Below are 6,405 nucleotides of genomic sequence, written 5' to 3'. Positions count from 1 at the left end.
AGACCCAGTTTCACACTTTTGAAAAGTCGGCAGCAGCACTGTATTCTTCGCCATCTGCCACCGAACAGGTTTGTTTTATTACCAGTACTTTGGCCTGTACAAATAAAGGATTTCAGAGGAGAGGCATAAAGAGGATTTTTTAAAATGGTAAATACAGAAGGCGTAATATGGCTTTATAAAGAACTTACTTCTCCCATATGAATGTTGAAGGTTCATTGAAGGACTGTGGTTAATTGAAGAACCTGCCCAGGCAAACAGACTTATAGGTCCTTGCTATGGGCACTCTTCATGGGTGGTGCTGTGGTCTAAACCACTGAGCCTAGGGCTTGCCGATCAGAAGGCTGGCGGTTCAAATCCCCACGATGGGGTGAGCTCCCGTTGCTCAGTCCCTGCTCCAACCTAGCAGTTCGAAAGTATGTCAAAGTGCAAGTAGATAAATAGGTACCACTCCGGCGGGAAGGTAAAAGGCGTTTCTGTGCACTGCCTTGGTTCACCAGAAGCGGCTTAGTTATGCTGGCCACATGACCCAGCCAGTAAAGTGAGATGAGCGCCGCAACCCCAGAGACGTCCACGACGGGATCTAATGGTCAGGGGTACCTTTACCTTTTCCTTTACCTATGGGCACTCTTGCTACTGGGTGTGCTGTGGGTGGTTACTTGCATGCCCGAGGCTCTGGAGAGCTTCCAGAATGGCACTCTTTTCAGGTGGGATTCTACCGAATCCAGACTGTGCACTGACAGCTGATTCGTAATTCTCTCAAAACAAACTTGCTTCCCCAGAATGTCAGAGGTTTTTTAATAAGGAAAATGACAGGAAAATGAACTGGAAGGCATGGGGTAACACTTGTATAGTGATCTGTCAATGTCAGTTCCTCTCAGGACTCAGCTAGATTGGTAAAGGAAAAGCATTTTACAATGCTACCTCGGGTTATAGACGCTTCAGGTTACAGACTCCGCTAACCCAGAAATAGTACCTCGGGTTAAGAACTTTGCTTCAGGATGAGAACAGAAATTGCTCAGCGGTGGCAGCAGGAGGCCCCATTAGCTAAAGTGGTACCTCAGGTTAAGAACAGTTTCAGGTTAAGAAAGGACCTCCAGAACGAATTAAGTTCTTAACCCGAGGTACCACTGTACATGCGTTGCATATGCATTATAACGCTGTGACACCTGATGGCGCTGTGGAGTTCCATTTTTGCCAATGCAATTTCTCATGTTTTCCTGAAACGCTTCTTTGATGTGTCTAGATCCAGCCTTGGTTTCTCCTTTTCCCAGTCTTAAGTTCAGTTCTTCACATCAGTTTGCATTTTTCAAAAAACAAACAACAACAACAACAAAAACCCTCTTCATGAAAATTCAACTGCATTTTCGTGTGAATTGCTCCTGAAACAGAGCACAGTTCATTAGTCCATTCTTCTTCAAACAATCACTAGGCAGAATCCTGGCTATGCATTCTACCACATCACAAAAACTGGCCACATAGTCCCAGTGTTGTCACAAATGTGAGCGACTCTTCCCAGAGTGGTTTATCAATTAATTCCTCTTCCCAGGGAACTCTGGGAATTTTAGTTCTATGAGGAGAACTGTGGTCTTCTAATAACTGTCAGCACCCTTAACAAACTACAGTTTCCGGGATTCTTGTTGGGAGGGGAGCCATGGCTGGTTAAAGTGTTATGATACTGCTTTGAATGTATGGTGCAGATGGAGCCCTAGAAAACTGCATTATACCAGGTCAGATTATTTGTCCATTTATACTAGCATTGTGTTTTCTGATTGGCAGAGTCTGGATGGGGACCCAGGCAGAGGTCTTTCCTGTTACCTGCTGCCTGATATTTTTAACTGGAGATGTCAAGGATTAAACCTGAAAGACATGTGACTTATGTGGTTTTGGCAACCACTGGACGTTTAGGGCAATGCTGTGTTTAGCCTCTCCTCGCTGCAAAGTTGCATCCAATGCTAGTCCTCCTCTGAGTAAACCCTTTGGTATGGCCATAACTAGTTAAGGTTCTTTAATTTAAATGTATCTACTCTGAATAAAGCATCATTGGATGCAACCCTGGTCATTTGGCTGACAGCAACTGTCTTCAATGCATCTAATTTAAATAAAATTCAATGTGCAAAATGTTAAGATTCGCTATTCAGAAACAAAAGTGCGAGTCTTGTTATTTTACCAAGGACACTCGCCTCCTAAGGGAAATGACCTTGGACTTGGGAGTTTTAATTGAAGCAGTTTCCATCTGACCAGATTTAGACATCTCAAGCATTTATTTTTGCCAACTGATCATTTCTTGTAGCTTTGTTTCAATTACAGGCAATTAAGAGTTTTAAAATTGGAGGCATTTAAATAGATTGACATATGCAAACGAGAAAGGATTGTTTTATTTTTCTTCGCTGAGGGAACTCTCTGACCTTAATCTGTAAGCATTTTTTAAACAATTAAATGGGCTTTTTAAAATAAGGAAAAAGCGGGGGGTACCATCCGCGAGAATGTCTTTCTTCTACAATATTTAGAAAGCACGTTTGTTTAAATATAGCCCATTATATTATACACAAGCTATTTGCTGTTTTGTACCAATCTGGCATACAAATATATTGGTGTTAAATATGATTTGCTGCTTGTGCAGTTAATTGGGCGGTAGGCTGATGGAATCTCTTTTATGGAGGCCTTTATTACCTCTCCATTTTACTCCTTTCCCACAAGTAACCATAAATGGCTCACAGATTTAGAGATGAAAAAGACTGTAATTTTTTTCTGGGTCTTAATGGGCTTTGCATAATTTAGGAGTTAGGAGGATTTCAGAAAAAAAAAACAGTTTTAAACCAAAAATAGGACTGGTCTACCTCCTACTGCCTAATATTTTTCTTCTGTCTTCATCCTTTCAAGTGAGAACGATGGAATACTTTGAGATGCTGATAATAATAATAATATAATAATAATTTATTATTTATACCCCGCCCATCTGGCTGGGCCTCCCCAGCCACTCTGGGCGGCTTCCATAAAAACCAAAAATACAGTAAAATATCATATGTTAAAAACTTCCCTGAACAGGGCTGCCTTAAGATGTCTTCTGAATGTCAGGTAGTTGTTTATCGCTTTGACATCTGCTGGAAGGGCGTTCCACAGGGTGGGCGCCACTACCGAGAAGGCCCTCTGCCTGGTTCCCTGTAGCTTTGCTTCTCGCAATGAGGGAACCGCCAGAAGGCCCTCGGCGCTGGACCTCAGCGTCCGGGCAGAATGGTGATCTACTATATGTAGTCCCCCCGCTCACAATGCAATATAAAGACATCAAAACTAATCTGAAGGGGGAAAAGAAGTCCAAGAGAGTTTAGTGACCAGTTCCATAACATTTTTTTTTAATCTGCAGGAAGAATGGAAAAATTCACATGGAAAACATGACACAGTATGGGAAGGAATCTGTCAGGGATGTTTCCCTAGTAAGGGCTTGATGGCCAAGACTGTAGTGTAGGCCCTGCAGACATTATTGAACTACAATTCCTATCATTCCTCACCATGTTTGAGGATGATGGGAGCCGGAATGTATCAACATCTGGAGGGCCACAGTTCCCAACTACTGCCATAGCGAGAGTTAAACTGGGAAGTGAGCAGCTATTTTCTGACAGGAACGAACCAGCAGGAAACCACACTGAGCGAGTTGGAGCTAACACTTCATTAGCAAAAATAGGATCTGCACAGGAGTGTCAGGCCCAATGAGCACAGCAACTTTTCTCCGGCAGATCTTGCTCTCATGAAGCAGTTGACTGAAGGTCCCCTCCTCAATCCCCTCCTCTTCAAGGTTTTCCCCAAGCAATCTGAGACGGCACCTATGTGAAGCTAACTTCTCCTCTGCTCTCTTCATGCCTCTCCTGGTTCTGGGAGACCAGGGGGAAAGGGAGCTTGTCACAGCAGGAGAGGGAGACGCCCTTGCTTCTTCACCAGCCCAATTCACCTCTGCCTCTTCGTCTCCCTCCTGTTTCAGCTTCCACCTCTGAGTTTGGACTGCTCTCTGCCACAGACTCCTCTCGCTCACACCTCCCCTCAGTCTTCTTCTTTGCCCTCTGATCACTCATCATCGTACCACCACTGCTCCTCTGGCTCTCAGCCTTCTTCCCTTTGGGGTTCCCCAGCTGGTTCCTCCTGCCAGTCCTCTGTGTCTTAACCATAGCTGTCAACTTTCCCCCTTTTTAAAGCGAAATTCCCTTATTCCAAATAGGATTCCTCGCAAGAAAAGGGAAAAGTTGACAGCTATGGTCTTAACCAGTCTGTGACATTTACACTACACGTGAGACGTGCTATGATATAGTTGTGAGATGAACTAAGGCTCCCTAATAGCATTCTTTGTGCCCTCACCACCATGTCAGCATGGGGTACACCTGGGCCATGGATGGAACATATGCTTATACCACACATGGAAGTTCTGGCAACCCAATTCTAATGTGGAACCTCACATTGGTAAGTTCCCCACCCCACCCCACCCCCCACACAGTCACAATCACATTTAAACTAGGTCTAAGTAGAGCCTCAGAGACCATACTGTCTGTGCTGGTCCAGGGGGGAGGTTACCGTGGGATGAGGTCCAGGACCTGAGTTGAGGGTCGGCAGACAGTCCTCCTTGGGTGAAGCGGGGTCCACAGCGAGAAGCTGGGCAAGGACAGGAACTCTGGGGGAAACAGGACTAGATGCTGGCCGAAACAGCTCATCAACAACGTTGCTCCCGCAACCTGGGACCGGGCTGACTGGCCTTTATCTTCTCTGAGGCCAGGGGCGGCCCCGGCCCCCAGGAGACCCACCTCTCCTGGCCTGAAGGCGAGCACTTCTCCTGGGAGAAACCAGTTCCCTTCGCCTCTCTGCCCTGAGCCTCTGCAGTTCAGGAGAGGCTGAAGGGTTACTGGGCCCAGGCGGAGACTCATCTGTAGGCACTGAGTCCTCAACCACCTCTGGAGCCAGAGTAGATTCACCTGGTGCCTGCTCCTGAGGATCCGGCACAGGTGCAGGCGCTTCAGAATTAAGGCCCTGCCCCAGTTCAGCCGGCCCTGGAGGCGGGGACTCCTGTGCAGGCTGGGATTCCTCTAGTTCAGCCTCTGAATCGGATTCCCAGGCCATCACACTGTCACATCCAGGGGGATAGGGATAGGGATAGGTGCCACCTTGAGCATGTATTATGTCTGGGAAAATTTCTTGCAGAAATGCATATATCGTGGGCAATACTGTGTACAAAAATGGGTATATTAAGAGAAATGCACACACAAAAATGTGCATGAAATCTCATGCAGACTTTTTAAAAGTTGTAAACTGGTCAATCAAACTTAAGATTGTAAAAATGAAAAACAGAGAGAAACCAAAATTGACATTCTTCCATTCCTTATGGCCTATGGCCTCTCTAGTGTTTTAGGGTGTGATTTTAAAGTGGGAGAAAACTAACTTGGTTATCTTTCCATTGCTAAAGCTATCATCTTTACTATTAATATGAACAATTTTATGGCAAATTTCTATTCAAAACGTGTGATTTGAACCCACACGAGAAGAATGGGAGCAATCATTTTTGAAAATAAGGTAGGCAGCCATACAGCTTGTTATTGTGAAGCGCTGACGACGGGGAAGTGCTGTGTTGCAGTTAGTGACATAACCAGGTTATACAAATCAATCAGTCATGGCAGAAATCATTTCTGAAACATGCAAACTTCAAAAATATATTACTTGACTCTGATTACTTATGTAAGAGAGAGCAGGGCTATAAAAATAGCACAATTTCTGGAGGTTCTGCATGAGTTCTTCTAGTTAGTAAAAGAATCATGTTCTTGTTTTAAAATGAATCTGGCAGATTGTAGCCTAATTGTTAAAAAACAATGGCATTCATGATATCAAAAGGTAATTTAATTGCTTGTCACACCTGGTAACTTATTGTTTCAAGAGCTGCTCTATAAAGATATGTGTTTGCATTTTTTTAAAAAAATTATTATTACTGGTATTATTAGATGGCCACAAAGTAACAATTGTTCTGGATTCCTGTCATATGAGGTGGACTACAAAGCAGTCATTTTTATCTAGGCAATATAATCAGTTGTTCAATGAGAAAAATAATTTCCTCTAGCTGGAATGTTATGACTTCTTTAAATGTCTGGTAACCCTGTTACACTTTATCAAGTTTATTGGAAGTTGACCTTGGCTCACCTTTTCTTCATGACATTTGTGGGCAACTCTACTGCATCAGGGACGCAGGTGGCACTGTGGCCTAAACCACTGTGGCTCTTGGCCTTGCCGATTGGAAGGTCAGCGGTTCAAATCCCCACGACGGGGTGAGCTCCCGTTGCTCAGTCCCTGCTCCTGCCAACCTAGCAATTCGAAAGCACGTCAAAGTGCAAGTAGATAAATAGGTACCACTCTGGTGGGAAGGTAAACGGCGTTTCCGTG

Source organism: Podarcis melisellensis, assembly GCF_964234715.1.
Source record: "Podarcis melisellensis genome assembly, chromosome: 4".
Lineage (NCBI taxonomy): Eukaryota > Metazoa > Chordata > Lepidosauria > Squamata > Lacertidae > Podarcis > Podarcis melisellensis.
The sequence above is the reverse complement of the archived record's forward strand: the minus strand, read 5'-3'. Positions refer to the sequence as shown.